We start from the raw sequence: 22,376 nt of genomic DNA, 5'->3' as shown, positions 1-22,376 counted from the left end.
AAATGCAATACAAGATGGAATTTAAGTACGGTAATAATTAGAGATGGCCAATTTCGGAATTTTTACTTTCCGGAATCTGGAAGGTAAAATCAGAAAATTTTGAAATACGGAATATTCCGGATGTCGGAAAAATCCGGATTTTTCCGAAATCCGAAAAGTGAAATTTCCGATTCCGGAAAATAAAATTTACGGAATCCGAATTCCGGAAATTTTTGACCATCCCTAGTAATAATATTGAAGGTTATTTAGTGAAAGCTCAGGGATTTTGCATTTAATGTGTTTTTAACACGCAAGATGTCACTAGTGCAATGGCTTCAACTGCTCCCTGCTAGCCATGTGCGGAATTACTCATAATGAATCATGGCAATAGCTTCCATCTTACTGCAACGTTTAGTATCTATAAAGAATACAAGACATTTAAAAAACTTCATCTATTTATTCTATCTCATATATTAATGATGTCACAGATTATTTCTGTCGGATTAAATTCCAAAGTTGGGCGTCCGTTTCCAGCGAAATTTTTAAAATTTACAGGAAATAGACCTATATGGATAATTTGATCGTTTGTGTGCTTGATAATACATAAGAGTCTCGAAAAATCTGTTTATTTGTTATATATAAGGGTTATAAACATGGGACTATATGGCGAGCGGAGAGAAATACTTGGCGCAAGGTAAACGAACAGTTGCATTGTGGGAAAGAAACGAGCATTTAGTTACCAACATGGCGAATGTACAAGGGCAATGAACTAGCAGTTTTAACATTTGTGAAGGAATACATTGATAACGAGCAAAATCTTTTAAAAGTTTGTGAGAGCACAGATTAATGAACCTAATAACAAATTGCAGAAAGTGTGGAAAGGAGATAACAGTGAAAAAACTTGACGAAAGCGGACGCCCAACTTCGGAATATATGCCTTTCTGTCAATAGTTTGAGCTCCCGAGGAAGTCGTAATCTCGGGATGGGAACCACTGTTCCAGAATGTTTGCAAACACTTGGTCTTTTAAGCTAAGATTGAATAGTTTTTATTAGATTAAACATGGAACTTATGAGGAAACCACCTCGTGGCTAAATAGCAAATATTCAATCTTTGGTACAGAAGTTCACTTTTTTGTGGATATGTATGTAATTCCGATCTCATATTAAGCTGCAGATAATGTCTGATATATCGTCAGTATTTGAAAAAGATATTAAATTACTAACAACTAAAAAAGATAAAATTAAAATCCAGGAGTTTTACTGAGCGGGCGTAAGCTAGTAGCTAGAATCTTTACCGAAGGATGTTTGGTTTAAATTCTGAGACAAGAAGCTAACTTTTAAATTAGAATGTAAAATCTCACAGAACCACTGGCGCAAATCCCGGGGGGATGAGGGGGACATGTCTCCTCCAATCTTGGAACTAGGGGGACTGTCCCACCCCAATAATCCGATTTGAAATGTTTTGTTTGGGGGAGAAATTGATGATTTGTGTCCGATTGCCACAATGAGATGAAACTGATGTTCCCCAGAATAAGCCTCAAATCTGCCCGCCTCCCAATGTTAAAGGCAACTCTGCTTACCTGATCCTCTACAGCAGCGTTTCCCAATTTTTTTCAACTTGCGGCACACTACAGATGTAACTTGAATTCTCGCGGCACACTATATAGATTATTATTATTATTATTATTATTATTATTATTATTATTATTATTATTATTATTATTATTATTATTATTATTTGTAAACATAAAATACCTTGGTAACTTTTTCTGTGATTACTGATATCTGTTTCACAGACAAGAAAGTTCGATCACTGGTTTAAATCCTGATAATCATTATGCTTATTTTTCATTCTAATTTAAAAATAGAAAACAATTACATTGAAATAGAGGACTCAGGTTTATAAAAATACACTTTCTCTTTCGAAAATTGTATCCAACCTTTCACTAAGAAGGAAGATCACTAAATAAAGAACGAACAAACAAATCTCTTGTACTTTTAAAACACAAATTAGACTAATTTGTATGCAGGTTTACTTTCTCGAAATGATTGAATAATATTTTAAAATTTCAAGTTACGAAATAGTCTGCAACAATAAAGAAGCAATAATGGTGATAACAAGTACAGCAAATGCCTTTTTAACATTAAAAATGTACAGAATAGTAACACAGTATGGAACTTAAAATTATAGATTCATAGTAGACGCTCAAAGTAATGTGAAACACAAATATACATTTTCCCTAAAAAATATGTGAGACACAATGTCTTGCAATTTAATTGCAATAGAATTAATAATTATGTTTCGATTTCCTCGCGGCACACGAACGGCCTATTCGCGGCACACCAGTGTGCCGCGGCACACCGGTTGGGAAACGCTGCTCTACAGCATTGTTTTTTCAACTTTATAAATATATTGAACATAAGTTTAAAAAAAAAAGTCTTACCTTCCCCCCCTTCCCCCCCGAATGTTGAGGACAGATCTACAACGCTGCACAGAACGGTTATGTCTGATCGCCCGTCCATCTGTCAACTAGTACCAAAGCAAAAATTATCAGGTATAGGAAGATCTTTGTCTTTAAAATATGGATTATGTGTCTTAACTATGGCTTCCATTCCTTTCTCAATAATCTATTCAATCCAGACATCACCATAGGCTTTACAAATATTCGAGGTTCTATTAGATCAATGGTAGTATAGTTGTGTCACCAGAATCGCTGAAGCATCACTAAAGTCCGTTTACTTTTTTATTTTTTTTTAACGAATTTAATTTCTAACTTTTTTGGAATGGAACGATTTAGAATGTTATGCGTCGTGTTTCACAGGCGAAGTTTAGGTATTAAAATATCACTTATGAATATTCCTAGATGAGCATTTTCCTGCAGGCAATAATTTAGTTTGCTCTCAAGGCAAGGCAAAGTGATTTGACCCTCTTCAAAGAGGAACAATCAAAAACGCGGACATTAGAAACTTACGCCTTCTCTGTAGCCAGTGAGGTTTGAATCACAAGATTTTACTGAGGAGAAGGGCATTTTGCAATAGGTTTCAATTCCTCTGTTTACGTGATGTCCCCATCATCCTTCTTTAGTAAATAATATAGATAAAATTTAGTGAATCTATATTCATATATACAGTATTCCGAAATCTCTGGATACTTACAGTACTGGCACAATTATTATGGATTTTTGAAAAAAACATAATTTTTCTACAAAAACGCCATTTAAGCAAACAAATAATAATGCAAATCAATTTTATTCACAAATAATGAGTACGTCAATAGTATACAACTATTTTAATATTTAGTTTGTCCACCCTTCGCATTAACAAGTGCTTTAACACGTCTGGAGATTCCAGTGATCAACTTTCTGCACAATTCCCTGACTCTACCTGAATGAACCCATACTTTGATAAGACGTCGTATGAGTTCTGTTTTGGTCGTTATGGGAACTTTATGTATTTCATCTCTCAATACAGACCATAAACTCTCAATCGGATTCATATCCGTGGAATTTTCAGGCCATGAGAGCACTTCTACGCCATTTTCTTCAAACCAGGTCTTCACTGACCTTGCCGTGTGACACGGGGTAGAGTTCTGTTGAAAAATCCAAGGTCTATCCGCAAACCAGTCCCTTGTTTGAGATAGCAAACGTCTTTGTAGTACTTCTTTGTACTTATACTGGTCCATGGTGTCATCAACAATCTCCAAACGACTTGTTCCATGCACAGAAATGGCTCCCCAGACCATGACCTTCTGATGGAATTTTACAGTCTTCTTTAAACATTCCGATGTAAATTGCTCACCTTATCGCCTTCTTACAGCCTGCACACGGTCGTCAAGCACTGCAATGGTAGACTTGTCAGAGAACACAAAATAAGGCGTCGAACAGCTGAAGAAAGTGATGGAAGCAATGACATGAAAGTCTGCAAGGCTTAAAATTGGAAGTAAAGTTTAATATTTTGCATAATTTTAATCATTTGTGTTATTAACGTTTTTACATGAATATTTTAAACTCTTACCTTCTCCCATTGCTCAGATGCCCAGTCAACGTGAGCCTCTTCGCAGGCCTTACGAGCCTGTTTCATCTTGTCAGTAAGGCGAGGCTTTTTTCTGGGACGATATGCTTTTAGTCCACCTTCCAATAGTCTCTTATTTACTGTTCTGCGAGCAATGGTAATGCCCTCTGCTTCAAGTTGGTTGGAAATCATTCTGCAAGATGCTCTTCTGTTGTTAATTGCCATTTTAATTATTTTTCTGTCCATTCTCGGTGTTGTTTTCTTAGGTCTACCACATTTTCCAACCCTATTTGATGCCAAACTGCGGCCATATTCCAATTTCTTCTTGATATTACTGACGGTTTGAGTTGAAACTTTAAGTTTCTTTGCTATTTCTTTCTGTTTTAAAGTGGTTTCTTACAATAAAACACTAATCTGTCTAACCTTGCGAGGACTCAAATCACGAACTTTGCCCATATCTGCTCACATTAGAAAATCTGAATAAAAAAAGTTGGCATTAAACTTAAATGCACAAATACACAGAACTAAAGTGATCACTTTCAAATGACAGGCAGACAATGCAATAAACACACATTTCTCCACGCAAATGCCAGACTATTACTGAGCTCTGTCCAGACAATGCAATGATTGTGTCAGGGTTATCAGACGTTTTCTCTCTGTATTGCCAGACACTCCCATATAAGACTGTAAAACCCACTTAAAATAACTAATAAATATTTGTTTGGTACTGGTGTGGTAAAGTAAATAAAGTATTAGTTAATAAAATTGTTTGCAAGACATTTTTGCACAAAAGTTTTGTTTTTATCAAAAATCCATAATAATTGTGCCAGTACTGTAGTAGTCAGTCAGAAATATCCTACTGTTTCCTATGTAAAATCAATTCCTTTTATACTACGACCTAGAAAATTGAAAATTACAATCTTGTAGCTATTATGCATCAAATCAACAAATTATGTACACAAAGCTTAACAAAAATGATTAAAATTATACAAATTCCACTCTTTTATAAATTATTTTTATATGTACACTAGAAATTTCTCGTATGGTTGCTTTACCCATCTGAGTATTTCACAGACATGTTTCAAAATTAGAACTTAGTTTCTTACATAATCGCAAATAACGAAAGAATGCAAATGGAAACAATTACCATTTTTATATAATAAAAGGAGTCACTTAATGAATATTAACGTTATTATTATTATTATTATTATGCCTTTTGGCTGGTCCTACGACTAACGACTTTTTCTTTCTTTTTAATTTTAGATTTGGGCCTGGGAAGATCCCAGGAACAGGTAACTCCCCTTCATTAACTCTCCTCTTAAACCGGAAGTGGTAGAAATCAACCATTTCCGTTTCAACATTGATCGCCTTAGTGAATAAATAAGTGATAACCAATTATTATTATTATTATTATTAAGTATTCTGCTTTTCGGCAGATCCTGGAACTAATGAGGATTTTTTTTTTCAATTTTAGATTTAGGCCTGGAACTGTTTCTTCCACGTTTTTCAATCTTGAGCTTCCTCTTTTAATTTCCAATATTTTCTTCTATTTTTCAAATCATCGATCAGTTATGTTCTTCTTCTTCCTATTCCTCGCTTTCCTTCCATATTTCCTTCTACGGCGGTATGAAGAAGACAATTTCTTCGCAAGATGTGTCCAATCCAATTGGTCTTTCTTCGAAGGATACTGGCTAAAAGACTCCTCTGCTATCCATTTTAAAACATCTTGGGTTATTACTTTCTCCGTCCACTGTATCTTGACAGAGGTTTCAAAACTCTCTATTTTTTTTTTCTTTAACTTCCATAATGTCCAAGTCCCTGAATCATACAGTTCAATTACCCATACATAGCACTTGACCAACTTCTTCCTCAGCCTAGCAGCTTCTTATTTTATACACTTTATATTCACATTCTTCAGTGCAAACGTAATTGAATATGACACATTGTTAGTGCGGGAATACACATTCCCATTTATTATGATAGAGTTATTAATTTAAAGTTCAGTATCGAACTGATAATTACCTATAAAGTAACGTAAAGTAAATCATTCTTTCTATTTCATTCTATTTTCTTCAATTACTTCTGGTAATTAAGTTATGGAAATAAAATTATCGAGTGAGCCATATTTGTTGTGGAGTGAAATATAATGAAATGAAGCGGAAATAAGCTGTAATTTTACAAGACTTCAAAGACAAAACGAAGTATGTTCATTTCCCGCGGATCTTGTTTGATGTTCTCTGTTGCAAAGGGTTCATGATTCGGTCTATGAAATGAAATGAAATCCTTCAGTTTTACATCTCAAGTTATGCCTTATATGCTAAAGCAGACGATGTTGATGAAGAAAATGAACTAAATGGCGGAATGCAGGAAGTAGAAAGAAATGTAAGAACCATGCACAAAGTTCATTTGGCAGGAGACAGAGACTCCTTGCACCAAAGGTGAACACTCTACCACTGAGCCAGTGCGACTTATGACTCAATCTAGTCCGGCGGTTCTCAACCGTTGTGTCGCACACACTGGTGTGTCATGCAGTCCCCTTTTTAGAATAGATGTTGCATACATGAAACGGAAAAGTGAGATCCGAACCAGTGCTCAGGTTTGTATTCAAGGGATATGCCCAAACGGGAATCGAACTCGCGACTACGAGTATAGAAAGTACACGCTTCAGCAACGAGGCCATGAAGGTGAACGATTACTCTCTACTACTGTAAATAATAATAATAATAATAATAATAATAATAATAATAATAATAATAATAATAATAATAATAATAATATGGTACTAACCTTTTCATATTCACTGCTGACACATGTAGATAGCATCACAAAGCAGAATAATCAGTACATTATGCTTGTTTCTAACCCTGATAGACAGCAGAATAAATTTTATTCTGCCAGTGCTTCTCAACTCATGTGTCGCGACATACTGGTGTGTCTCGCAGTCCTCTAAAGTATGTCGCGAAAGTTTGGAATTTAAAGATCATGAAGAATTTAATAATAATTAGTTAAAATCGAGACAGACTGTACCAGCCAACACCTCTAGTGGTAGCAATAGTACTCAGTACTATATAGAGTCATTATGAGAACTAATTAGTTTCATTATTCTAATAGATATTATTATTATTATTATTATTTATAATAAAATTATCATACAAGTGGGCTGCGATGTCTTGAATATTCAGTAAAATGTGTCGTCAGTGAAAAAGGTTGAGAACCAATGATATAGACTATGAGTAGTGTGTGCTCAGTATCGTGTCCTTTATAAATATATATCCCGGAAGCCTTCACAAAAAAAAAAAAAAAAAAAAATCTAACACCCACGTTTTAATGAACATACATTGCATTGTTCTGCGAATGTATTAGAATTTATGATGCTGAATGGTAAATTTTTATAGATCCGAACATAGACTATATGTAATATTTCACAAAAATGCCTAAGGAACTATATGAATATTGTAAACTTACAAAATGAATTTGTTTGATACTTAGATTAGCAATCATGCGAAGGTGGATGAAAGATAATGATTCTTTTAACGAGGAGGAAACGAAAAACTAAGGTAGAACTCCCACGTGGCGTAGGCGGAATAATAAAAGGCCAAGAGTCTGTGTAAACCAGGTGGACTAGTTTGCTGACACTGGCGGTTCTCTCCATTCCTAATTCATTAATATGCAAGAACTGAGCTCCAACTTCCGGGCGCTTTAGTCCCCATCAGCTGACAGGCATTTCACAGAGTCTACTCTTTTATACATACAGTACGTGTGTGTGTGTGTGTGTGTTTAAAAAACAACTTCCAGGAACTTTCTTTTTTTGTCCTCTCTCCGTCTTCATCTACCTGTAACCGGAAACAATAACAAAATTAAAAATGTTCTCACCTTTTCTTATAAGCAGAAAAAACCTCCCATACACAAAGACACGAAAGAAATTATCTGAACTTTTTATTATCCCCCCCCCCCACATCATTATACATGTATTCCCTTGCTGAAACTACATTATCAAGAAATGGAACTCACAAAAGGACTCTAGCCGGGCCAGATACATAGCTTCTCTGTTCGATTATATATGGTCAGCACACCGATCGAGTCGTAAATAGTACTGACATGAGTCGTAAATTCATGCACGCCTCTACGATGATTAAAACCCAAAAATTCAGCATTTCGTGTCAATTACAAGAGTAAATAAGTATACAGAAAGAGCTAATAATAGTTGGTTCAGATTATTTGCAATGTTCAGATATTAAATCGACGTCGCTAAGAAAATGAAATCTTTGTTTTATGTCCCGTGGTTATGCCGGCTGGACTAAAGGAGACGGTGAGAAATGAAGGAAATGGTGGATTGAAGAAAATGGGAGGAAACGAAAGAACTCCGAGGAAACCCACGTATACGGTGTTTGTCCACCTCAAAGTTCACTTGGTGCGAGCTGGGATCAAACCAAGGACCCCATGAACCAGAGGTGAACGCTCTACCACTGAGCCACCGAGGCCCTATCGACGTCGCTAAGTTTACTACTACTATATGTAGGTCACCATGTACTCTATCAAATCTCTTGTTCTAGTGTCTAGCGTAGACGCCTTTGTTACATGTGCTTACGGATTCGATTCACTGTGAGAGGGCCTTAAAACTTGTATGCATTAGATGACTCGGATTCTACCTTAAACTGTAGATCCACATCCCATATAGCCTCGGCGCTAAAAAAAAAAAGAGACGTTAATCTCAAACCATTCGATTAATTATTAATTAGAAGTTACATTTCCGAACTTTCGTCATCTACAGTCATTTTAGCTCGTCAGCATGAAAGGTGACATCTCTCAGTGATCATACAATTTGAGAAAGTTTGGAAAGAAGAAAGGAACGGGGAAGGGAAGAATTGGCCTGGGATGTTTACGTTAGGTACCATCTCAGTAAATGACTCAGTAAAAATTCTTCTCACGATGACTCGATAAAAGGCTTTTACACCTTTCTGACGGAGTGTCCCCACCGGGAATAGAACACGATTCGATTAAGTCATTTATCTTACTTATTCAACCAATAATTGAGCATATCGTCAATGCTTCACGAATATGTTAAAAATCAAAGGATATCATAACATGAATTTAACTATACGCTGCAATTAGAAATTCTTCTTTCTTTCATCACCTCAATTCAAGTTTGTATCTTGATGTGGAGAGCTAGGTCCCAGTCACCATCATTAACTAACCAACCCACTCTATGACCTATGGAACCCAGAGATTCAATACCCCATTTACAAAAGCTTTCCATTGACTTCTTTCCTTAATTAACCAGATCTACAGTAGTTTCTACTTTGCAGTCCTATTTCTGCGAGATACATCTTAAGGTTAGTGTAAAGGGACAAGTTTTGCAAATAGATGTCACTACAGTCTTCATATCTGCCCCATGTACTTTTTTTTTTTTTTTTTTTACCTTTCATAAAATTTACAATTTCTCTTACAAAATTCAACCTAGAGAGTTTAAATTTTTGGAGAAGGAACTTCATAACCTATGAAAGGGAACAACCCGTGCCGATTTTTTATTTAGAATTTTCTTCATTGTTGAAACAGTTTCATTGTTAAAGGTTTGGATATCCTTTTCAACAATCAAGCCATTTCAACAATGAAGAAAATTTTAAATAAAATATCGGAACGGATTATTGCCTTAGATAGATTATGAAGTTCCTTTTCTAAAAAATGAAGTCTGTAGGTTGAAATTTGTAAGAGAAATCGTGAATTTTCGTGAAAGGTAAAAAATACATGGGAGAAATACGAAGATTGTAGTGCCATCTATCGGCAAAACTTGTCCCTTTAAACCAATCTTAATATTGTCCTCCCATCTGTGCGTCGGTCTTCCTAATGTTAGTTTTCCAATTGGGTTTCAGTTAAAAATTTGAAAGCGTTCTTATTTTCTTCTATTCTAGTTACATGACCTGCCCACCTAAGCCTCCTAGGCTTAATGATGCTAACAATGTTAGATAATCGGTATAAATTATGCAGTTTCTTATTATGAATTTTCCGCCATTCTCCATTCCCGTCCTTCTTGGGTCCGAATATCCGTCTTAGGCTTTTATTTTCAAATACTGTCAATCTCTTCTCTTCCTTTAAAGCAAGCGACCATGTTTCGCAACCGCACAATATAACAGGCACAATTATCCTTTTGCATATTTTAGGCTTCAAATTCTTCGACAAGACTTTTGAAGACTAAAGTTTTTAGGCTGAATAATTACATGAATTCCCTGCTTTCAGTGGAGATTTAATTTCTTTGTGGATATACAGGCCTACATAATTTGCAGTATTACGCTCCCGGTGAACTTCCATGTATTTAGTTTTCTCTGCATTTACTTCTAAAACCGTGTCCCTATAGCGTTTATTAAAACTTCTGTAATTCTTTCCATTCTCCTCATATCATTACTTAACAAACTTACCTTAGATCATCAGCATGAGCCATAACTTTCTGAGTGCCATTCAGCTCTTAAGTTCTGGTTGCTATCTTTGATTTTCCTTATTGCGTATTGTAGAACAAAATTGAATAATAATGGAGACAATGTATCTTCTTGTTTCAGACCATTCTTGACATGATAAGTAATTTCCTATTGGACCTTTACATTGGGATTCATTTAAAGCACACCTTAATTAAATTAACTAGCTTTTTTGGTATTCCAAATTCAGTAAGAATTTTATACAATGTTTTCCCTTTCTAACAGAGTTGCAGGGATTTTAATACACTGGAGAATTGCATTCACATTTCTTCTCGAGTATTTGACGAGTGGTAAATTTTTATATGGTCGATAAATGACCGAGTTTTCGTCTAAATAAGCACTAATAATTTCTTCTAGAGAATTTAAAAATAAATTTTATGCCGTACAGAAGGCCAAAGGGATGAAACGCATATTTTCTTATTATTAACTAATAATTTATATCCCGAATTTCAGACTTCCAATTTAAATGATCCCCACATTCAACGCTTTTCTCAATAAAGAAAGAAAACTTGAAAAAATAAAAATGAAATATTTCAGTTTAACGCCCCACGTTTATACTGTTTAGGCTATGGGAGACGATGATTAAGGCAAGTGAATGGTGGTGGAAGGATTCGTGAAATGAGAAAGTGGGAGGAAATCGGAGTATCTGTAGAAAAATCACAGACACGATGTTGTCCACCACAAATTTACTTGGCCGAAGATCGAACCAGGGACTCCACGCACCAGAGATAAGCGCCCTAACACTGAGCCACCGTGCCCCCCAAACTTTGAATATTATACGAAATGGGCCCCCTGTCTCCCATCAGGAGCGGAATTTTCGAAAACGGTGAAGTACGTGTTTGCTTATTTCTACTTAAGAGTTTACATCCGAATTTCGTACTTCCAAGTGAATCCTCATAATCTCTACTTTCTGAATAAAAATAGCGAAATTTCAATATTATAAAAACGATCTCCAGTCTTTCCCTTGGAAGCGGAATTTTCCAGAACACTGGGACATATATTTCTTTATTTTAAATTAAGAGTATATATATATATATATATATATATATATATATACAGTAGAACGTCGATTATCCGAAACGTCGGTCAACCGAACGACCGCTTAACCGAACTGTGTACTCGCTCGCACCTGTTACTCTCCCACCCTACCGTCCAGCATCCCACTCACTCCCAAACCAAGTTTCCCACAGTAGTCGCCGCACTGACCCACCGCTGGCGGAACATTGCTTCTAATGGGGCCTTCATAAGGCGCTGCTGAGCGGCCAAGCCGCCAGTCGCTGTGTTTTAACAATCAGCTCACTTCTTTTTATGAATAAATTTACTGTACAGTACTTCTTTTTGGCAAATAAACATGTACAGTTCGATTATCCGAACAAACCAGTTTTCCGAACACCCATGTCCCCCAATTACTTCGGATAATCGACGCTCTACTGTATATATATATACCTTATTTCACAAGTACAAATTAAGCGAGTCCTCACAGTGGATACTTTCTGAATAGGAAGAGGAAATTTGGATATTATATAAATGACCTCCCTTAGGAAAGATATTTTTTAAAAAACGAAAAACATATTTCCTTACTTTTTAAGTATTTATATGCATAGAATATGATCTACTTCTTCTTAGTTATAGGTTAGATTAGTTAGGCAAGACTAGTTTGAAGTGGGAGCTCCTTCGTTGTTAAGCGACTAGAGCACGCGCCTTTGGCGTTTGAAACCCGGGTTCAATTCCCAGCGGGAGCTTATGTGGTTCGGATTCCACGTTAATCAGTAGGTCCCGTCTCGTATAGCCTCGCTGCTGAAAGGGACATTAAAATTCAAAATCAAATCTAATCAAATTAGTTTGAAGTGGATGCTGTGAAGAGCCCCAATAGTTCGTTTCTGATCTTGATCTATTTACAAGAAAATGAAATTATGATTTTAATGATAAATATTTCTTTCTTTCTTTTTCTTTTTCTAAGAAAAAAAGCTAAACACTTCTTAGTGCACTTTGAATTCAATTAAGCTATTTTAAGTATATTTTGCTGTCTACATTTCTTCCCCATTTTTGATAAATTTTTATCCACGTACTTTGAATATTTTTAAAGCAATTTGTTATTCAGAAATAACGTGTTGCCGTCTACAACCACAATTTCTCAATTTACCGTTGCAATTAATAACTGTCTAATTCTATTTGCACCATTTGTGTGTTTGGAAGTTGTTCGAGAGCTGCTAAACGAGTATTGACAACTTATGAAACACAAGATTTTTATTATTATTAATAGTTGACACATCACTCAATAGATGGCAGCAAAATCTACAACACATTATTGAGTTTTTTTTGTTTGTTTTTTTGAAGGTACATATATGCTTTTCACAGAAAGTGAGCAGATTACCTTAATTCGATTGACATATGTAAGTGTTTTTAGAAAGCATATTGCACAGTGTGCTAATTCAATTCGTTTCTGTGGTTTGTTTTTAAAAGCTATAAGTAACCAGAATTTTGTGAACAGTGGATTTTAATTATTTTTGTCAATAGACGCCAATATGAGTAAAAATCATGCTTTTCTCATATATATACATACAGATATATATGTTGTATACGTGCTAACTCCGTCAATATGTATTATCTTTAGTTATTAAATATTTTATATTGGTTGAAAACGTTGCTTACCAAGCATCAACTTTTAGATTTTTTTTATAAAAAAGGTATAATATCCTACGATTTTCACCAGGGGAGTACGATACGTAGGGGAGTGACTTCGGGATCAGTACGCCTCCCCCGAAATTCCGGGTCTTGTGTAAATTTAGACTAACCTTAGGGTGTGATTTTACACATTTTAATATAACTCATCCTCATATTGAACTTGGACCCCTCCCCCCTCCCGGAATAAATTCCTGTGTGTGTGCCTGTTTATCGCTTTACAGAGACTCAAAGTGCTTAAAATCAATTGTAATTTTTGGCTTCAATATTGATGTCACGACAGCAAAAACGGTAGAACATAGCGGCAAATGGCGTTGGTATGAATTTAGTGTCCCAAGAAAAGGTTAAATTTTGGTTCTAATGCCTCTATTGCAGCGTTTCCCAACCGGTGTGCCGCGGCACACTGGTGTGCCGTGAATGGGCCACTGGTGTGCCGCGGGGAAATCGAAAGAAAATTATTAATTCTATAGAAATCAAATTGCAAGGCATAAGGGAAAATGTATATTTGTATTTCACATTACTATGAACCTCTACTATGAATCTACAATTTTAAGTTTTATACCGTGTTACTCTTGTGTACAATTTTAATGTTGAAAAAAGTATTTGTTATCATTGTTGTGATTATTGTTGCTCCTTTATTGTTGCAGACTATTTCGTAACTTGAAATTTTAAAATATCATTAAATACTTTCGACAAAGCAAACATGCATACAAATTACCTACATTTGTGTTTCAAAAGTAAAAGAAATTTGTTTGTCCGTTCGTTATTTAGTGATCTATCTTCTTAGTGAGAGGTTGGATACAGTTTTCGAAAAGGAAAGCGTAGTTTTGCAAACCTGAGTTCAATATTTCATTGATTTTTTCTATTTTTAAATTAGAATGAAAAATAACCATAATGATTAACCACGGGGGGGGGGGGGACCAGTGATCGAAGTTTTCTCTTTGTGAGAAAGATCATTAATCACAGGAAAAAAATATCACGGTATTTTATATTTACAAATAATAATATCTATGAGTGTGCCGCGAGAATTCAATTTACACCCGTAGTGTGCCCCAAGTTGAAAAAGGTTGGGAAACGCTGCTCTATTGCAACCGGAAGTGACGGAAATATACCATCCAGAGATTGTATGAGATAGTGAAAACTTGATCCACGACCCACTGATCCACCACCGCCGTGACCCGACACAGACTGGACCCACAACCTACCGTGACTCACTTTGCCTCACGACCCACTACCCACCGTAAGCCACACTGACAGACCAAAACCAACTGTCATCGATTCTGACAAATGATCATCGCCCTTTTATCCACTAACTGTAGAGTTTACTCGTATAATGAAACAAGTCTGTGAAATTAAGCGAGTTAACTAATCTGAATTTGAATTTCTTCGGTCAATCGATGAAGCATTGCTCTGTTACAATACCGGACGATCTAACCGTTACGATATAAAATGGTAAAATATTTGTCAAGGGCCATATTACGATGAACTTCAATTTAATTATCATTTGTATAATTATTTCCTTGTTGAATTACAGATACTTTTTAGTGGAAAAAAGGATGAAATTTGAAAGTTTCAATCAAGTTAAAGTAGGCCAACATAAAGAAAAAAACAGTGTAAAATTCGACTGTGTCTCGAAAGCCAAGTAGTAAGTCCTATGTTATTATTACAATTACAAATATCAATATCCAAAAGTGGCTGAAGTTCTTTTTCACTTACATGTCAGATATAGTCATATCAAGTAAGTAAATAGAAACAAATGAAAAAGAAAGCAAAATGGGGGCCTTCTTGAAATTAAAACGTAGACAAATTCATCAGTGTTCAGAAGGTGCTGTCTATAATGCACTCAACAGAGTGGATCGGTAGGTCAAAGCGAGTCATGATCTGTTGATCCATGACCCACCGACCAATTTACAAATCTTGACTCACTTGACTCACAACCTACTTCTTCTCTGATACCATTTCCTGCTTCAATATTGGTCGCCATAGAGTAAGAAAGATGAGGTTAGATTTACATCGAAGTTGAACCACTCGAGCGCTACGTAGTTTCACGTGGTATTATCGACGGGGCAAAGGTGGAATAAAACGAGCCCTGCGGGGCTTCTAAACCTCTATGCTCGCTGACGCTCGCTCAGCTATGTTTTATAACTTAAGTAAATCACTTTTTGTCGATAAAGTTGTGTGTAAAGTGGACTAATTACTATACGTGACATCATGTCACGACCGGATAGTGCAACTTCAATGTGAATTTAACTACACCCGAGTAAGAATGCCAAGAAATAACAAGAAACAATATTTTTTCTTACAGGCTTATATTTATTCAGCGTCCCAAGAATAAGTTCCATCTCCCACCTTATATCTCTATTCAAACCAACACATACTACTGTTGTTCCCCTTCCCAAACAACTAGCCAAATTAACACCTTGGAGATTCAAAAATATTACCGCCAACATTGGTGACAAAAGAAAGAATTCATGAGAAGTGTAGCATTTTGTCTATGATGCGAGGAAAGCGTGCTGCAAATATTTTAAGTGTGAGTTAAGGGTGGAAGTATTTAATTTGAGAGTACAAAGACAAATATTACACAATGTTGCAAATGTAAGGTAAAATGACATATTTCGCTAACTTCATTGTTAAATTCTATTGTCCACAAACTTAGCTACAATTTTAGTAGAGTTTAGCCATTTTAGCAAGATTCTGTGTCATTTTCCTATTTTCTCCAAGGAACTATTGCCAAGCTTGGGCATAAGAGTCAAGTCCTCAAAACCGGATCGGCTTATAAAGCGGATCAAGGTTAGAAAAGCGAGATGTGGGACCAATAGTTGGTACTCCTGCGTTCCCACGTCTAGCTGTATCAAAGCTTTCAAGACCATTTGAATAAATGTCATCGTTGCAAGTGAGTGTGGTAGCGTCTGTTGCATAGAGAATCGGGAAGAAAGTTTCGACGTCCATTGTTAGAACAAAAGTTGCTTCCGAAAGAACAGTAGAAGAAAAACAAAGTTCTACTGTAAGTATATTTTTAGCTCAAATTGAACTATATTTTGGTTGTTCATTAAGATAACCATTGTGCAACAATTGTTGAAATTCAGTGACGCCTTGTCTTTCTCTTTAGCTGGTCACAACTGAACGTTATGCGAAAGGTAATGTCTTGTAAAAATGATCTTCAATTGTCTTGTAAATAGGATTATTGATAGAAAGGTCCCATAAAGTGGATCAGTAGAAAGCATTTGTTTCTCTTGTGAAACACAAATATTTTCACTTTAAAAATATAATTTATTTGTTACAATTTTGATTAGTTGTATGGATTTGTAATTAAATTCGTCAGAACTTAGTGTTATTTTTAGTAGAAAAACCATTCTCCTCTTCCTAATAAAATGTAAATCAATTTTACCATACATAAAAACATTTTCGCACTATATGCTAGATAACAAAGGGATAACGTATTTAATTCCATATTCCCCCTTCCCTACTAATAGTTCTGGGTACAGGTTAGCCAGATCCGTGATCAGAAGTTCATGGTGCTTGAGGAAGTCTGTGTTGGTGCCCCGGGGAAAAAAGGACATTCCTTTGTGGAAAGTGCTTTACTTCAGAAAAAAAGTAAGAAGAAATAATCCAATGCAGCTTGTACAGCACGTGTTTCATGATGACTGTGATGGTGTCAGAGGAAAAGGGATATTTCTTTCTGGACAGTTCTTGGTTTCAGAAAAACTTAAGAAGAAATGATTGTTGATGCTAGTAAATGATGTCATTATAGATTGAGTTACTTATTACACCATGCTTTCCATTTATTATTCATTTAGATTTTTTCATGTATTTGTGCTGTTAGAAATGGGCTATGATCCTCTTAGCAGGAGATATGATCCACTTAAGAAGACACTTTGCTTAATTTCTAGTTTTCGTACACGTTCCATGTTTTGTTTATTATACATTTATGCTTAATTAGAAACAAACAAAACTTCTTTCTCTAATAAATAATATATCTTTCTATCATATGAGTGTAAAATTCCTTATTTGTACTGTTTCCTTCCGAGTCGCAGCTTTTTCTCTTGAAAGTGATTCAGTTTTGAGGACTTGACTTTAGTTACTGTGCCTCCTCCTCCTAAGTAACCTAGCAAAAAACAAACCCGCCAAACCTTGTGAATTTCAAAGTAATATAGACAATATTATTTTGTCTCCTGACGTTTCTATGTATATTTTATTTGAAGTTTGGTTTCAGTGGTTGATTAACGATTCGTTCTTTCTTTACATATATATGTCACGTTGTTAATTTAGGAACTTGTTAAATATTGCGTTTATTTACAATCAACAATCGCGTTTGTACAGTAATTAACATATCTTAGTCGATTTTTCCTATTTAATTCTTATGTGATAATATTATGTATAGTATAATACGCAGTGATAAACTATATCGCTGATGGTTACTCACAGATCTTACATCGCTATATCATATAATTTGTTATTCTCCTTTTGTCGTGACAACTTTCAGAAAGCCACCATCAAGTTCATCTTCAAATTATGTTGTCTTGAATTTAAACATCAGCTTTGGATCTAAATGTCAGCTCATGTAATACTCACAGGTCCAACTATTTCTCATTACTGATTGTGTTAAGCTGCTTGAACAACAATGATATGATGTATGCCTAACTAGCAATTTTCGGAGAATTCAGCCGCTAAACTACAATGGTATAGTGTATGCCTAACTAGTCTGCAACTGTACGAACAATTTTCGGAAAGTTCATCCGCTAAACAATAATGGCATGGTGTATGCCTAACTAGTCTGCAACTGTGCAAACAAGCTGAATGAAAATGGTGTGGTGTATACCTAACTAGTCTGCAACTGTATAAACAATTTTCGGAGAGTTCAGTCGCTGAATGACAATGGTATGGTGTATGCCTAACTAGTCTGCAATTGCACGAACAATTTTCGGAGAGTTCAGCCGCTAAACAACAACGGTATGGTGTATGGCTAACTAGTCTGCAACTGTACAAACAAGCTGAATGAAAATGGTATGATGTGTGTTACAACGGTATGTTGTATGTTGTCGTATGTTGTACATTTTATTATGTTGTACTATTATCTATCTGTACTGGTCTCAGGAATAAGATCAGAGGTGCAATAACAGAGCATATTTTGTAAAGGAAGAAAAGGAAATTGTAATGAGTATTATTGTTCCTTAGTTACTTTATTAAATTAAATAAATAGAAAGATGATAGATTGAAGATTAAGAAGTTCTCAGAACTATTGATGTTAAAGGAATTATAAGTTTATATCCTGAACACTAAACGAAGGTAAAAATAAATAATATTTACGTTTTAATGTTCTTTTATATATATTGTGGCTCGAGTGATATTTATTAAGAACCACGGGAAAGGAACAAAATATAGAATTACTGTTCCAGTGTCTACCTAGTCTGCAACTGTACAAACAATTTTTGGAGAGTTCAACTGCTGAAAAACATTGGTGTGACGTATGTCTAATTATGCCTAACTAGTTTGAAATTATACGAAAACAATTTTCAGAAACTTACACAGTTGAATGACAGTGGTATGGTGTACGACTAACTAATCTGCAACTGTACGAATAATTTTTGGAAAGTTCATCTTCACGGTCATCACAATAACATACTCTTGTTCAGTGGCCGCAAGATTCATTTAAAGTTGTATCACAAGCACGAAATTTTACAAACCAATGGCGTATGGTATTCATTCACCACCTATGGTTCAAATGCACTGCTTATGTTATTTGCGGCTAAATGTGTAAAATGTTTTATTTGAACTTGCGATTGTATGTTCTCTATGATACGAGGTCTTGTAATATTGGACCCCTACCCTCATCATGTGAATTTCACTCAACTTCTTCCTCGAAGTTAAGAAATTTGAACGCTAATATGAACGGCGAATTGAAAGCTCTGAAAGCAATGTTGCATTAACTACATAATTATCAGTTCTTTAATCATCATAATCATCATCATAGGTACTCTGCCATCATTGGGAGGTCACTTGCCGTAACTGAGAAGCTTCCGTGCTATATGGTTTTCTGCTAAGCTCTTCGCCTTCCTATACGATTTTTCTGTTTTGATGTTATCCATCAATTTTAGCGTCCTTCACCCTCTCCCTCTCTTTCCTGCTACCATTATCCTCTGTCACGTTCCCTCTCCCAATCAGTTTCTCTTCCTTTACTCAATAATATTTAAAAGTGTTATTTTCTTTCCCGCCATTTCTAACACCCTTTCATTCATTTTCCGCTCGACCCAACTAATTCTCTCAATTCTTCTCCACACCCACATTTTGAAGGCTTCCAGTCGTTTTTCATCATTTTTGCGTACAGGAGAAATTTTAAAAGAACTTTCAAAATAAGGCATAAAAATGGAAAAGTTACAGGAGGAACGAAATACGTGATGGAAAAATATATAATTCAGAACCTAAGTTACTTTGTTCACCATTCCTGGTAACCTCTTAAGAATGCTTATACCTAGTTACCGTAAAATCCTGTTGTTGATCTTAGACAGAGTCCAAATCTACTAACAATGAAAGGACATGAACCTGTCAACGGGACTTCCTAATCAAACCTAGTCCATTCGATAAACATAACAAAGATATGTTCATGCACAAAAAATTACGGCCATGGACAACGGAGTAAGTCCCTGGGGCCCATTGAACCTGTTAGTATAAAAAAATCGTAGACTCGCAGTGAAATAGCTATTGCATCAACACTGTTCATTGGAATGTCATGGTTTATAGTTCATTCTCTTCATCATGAAATATGCTTTCCAGATTTGCTATGTATTGGAGCTGCTGACGTACTTGAATAGGGAAAACTGGAAGAATGTCGGGAAAATTCCCTCAAGAAATCCCTTTCATCAACTTTGGAGCCCTCCAGAGTGGTCCTGGGTAAAAACACACAATCCAAATGTATCTCGAAAAATACTATAGGATATAAGAAATGTGTGTACTAAGTTTTGTATTGCTAGACTGAATAAGTATGAGGGGAAATCGTGTATTGTATACAAGTTTTCTCCTCATATCGATTCCATCTATCAATACAAAATTTGATATAAACAGTTCTTATTCCCTATACTATTTTTTTTAGATACGTTTGGATTGCGTGCTTTTAGCCGGGGCCACTTGAGAGGGGTCCAACTGTGATAAGAGGGATTTCTGGAGGGAATTTTCCCGACATTCTCCCAGTTTTCCCTATTCAAGTACGTTAGGGACCCCAATACATAGCAAATCTAGAAAGCATGTTTCATGCTGAAGAGAATGAACTATAAACCATGATATTCCAATAAACAGTGTTGATGCAATAGCTATTTCATTGCGAGTCTACTATTTTCTTTATGCTAACAGAGTCAATGGGTCCCAGGGACTTACTCCGTTGTCCATGACACTTAATGTTTTGTGCATGAACATATCTTCGTTATGTTTATCGAATGGACTAGGTTTGATTAGGAAGTCCCGTTGACAGGTTCATGTCCTTTCCTTGTAAGAAGTGATGATACATGAAGTCGAAAGTAAGCTGAACACCGTACTATGTTTTTTTTTTTACTATTTTGTTAATTCAAATTTTACATTTATAAAATAAAGTGAACAATATACAGTGATATTGTACCGGTTTAGGAATCCTGCATTATTCTTTATTTAGAAAAAAAGGAAAAAAAGATTGAAATATACGAAAATCAATAACTAATAACAGAAACACTACCTCCTCCAATCAGGGAAACAAAAAAAAAAAAAAAATACAAAATTAAGCTTTGTTTGCCTAGCTGTGATGTGTAAATATTTCTGTTTCTGTGTTTTTAGATCGTTATATATTAGGTTTCAGGAAAGACTTTAAATAAACAAAGAAATAACAGTTATAACGTTAAATATGAAAGGTTTCTAGAAAAGCACACAAGTGCTAATAAGAATAATTGTATTGTTCCCCCTGGAATTTCAACTTGTATGCAGAAGGAATAATAATTGTACATTGTTAAATCAAACTGAAGCTGCCTCACCCCCCGCCCCCGCTCCGCCTGCTACAGTATGTTCGGCTGCCTCTTTCCACGCATACGCTCACACACTCAATAACAAACGAAGAGAATGAGTAGAACATTAAGCATGGTTCATGTGACCTTTAGCGAAAGCAAATAGTATTGAAATTTGAACAAGCAATGTTCTTTAATAGAGAACATCATAGCGCCTAGAATCAAAACGCGTGGAATGTTCAATCATTTAATCTAGTTCGGTATCTCCTCCCAACCCCTTCCTATTTTATCGTGAACGGATAATATTGACAAAAGCAAATGACCTATTATGTCAATACATACAGGCTAGTAGTACGGTGTGCGTACGTATTCCATGCTATCTGATTGTATTCAGATCTGGAATTCTATTGTTGTTATGGTGAATAAACTCTTGGGAGAAGAATATTTGATTTCATTTATAAACGTATCTGATGTTAAAGACCTCACACTGTGGTCAGTATTCTAAAGGAATTCTAAAGATGTGACTAGTACACGTAATACGCCTATAAATAGACTGTGTCCTTTGTAGCCTGTAAGCTTGGGTTAGGAAGGTGTTAGACGCTCAACTGGATAATAAATCGGCTTCCAAAACCGTTCCGTTAATTTCCCATTTCTAGATCTAAAGTAGCCTATACTACTTCCTAGTATATATCTAGTATAGTAAACACAGTTATTCTTTGCCTTATCTTTCAGATATGTTGAGCTCCATCGCGGCTTAGCGGTTAGAGTACATGTCTTTGGCGTGAGAGACCCGGGTTCGATTCCTGGCAGGAGCTCATATGGTTCGGATAGCACATTAAGCTGTAGGTCCACATCTCATATAGCCTCGCTGCTTAAAGAAACCCTAAATGCAGATCAATCAATCAATCAATGGAGTAGTGAGCACAGGTCGCGGAACGTCTGAGTCACTTCGATCAAGACTTTTGTTCAGGCCAACCGGGTTCAGAATTATTTCATACTTTTATAATGGATGTCCTTTACTTGAGCTAGAAAATTCACTTGTTTAACTCTCGATGGGATATTCGTTCTTGATGAAGATACCATGAAGATGAAGAGAGAAATATAGTTTCCTATTAAGTCTTCTTCTCACTCTAAAATCTAATGTTGCACAGATTATACAAGAAAATTTAATATTACTGTTTGGTGTAGCGGTATTCCTAAAAGTTTACTCCATAAGTGTTTCTTCGGTAGTTTGAGAGGTTTTCTCGTATAGGGTTGCCAGACGTCCCATTTTTCA

This window comes from Thermobia domestica, chromosome 5 (assembly GCF_964235325.1).
Source record: "Thermobia domestica chromosome 5, izTheDome1.hap1.1, whole genome shotgun sequence".
NCBI lineage: Eukaryota > Metazoa > Arthropoda > Insecta > Zygentoma > Lepismatidae > Thermobia > Thermobia domestica.
Note: the sequence above shows the minus strand (reverse complement) of the source record.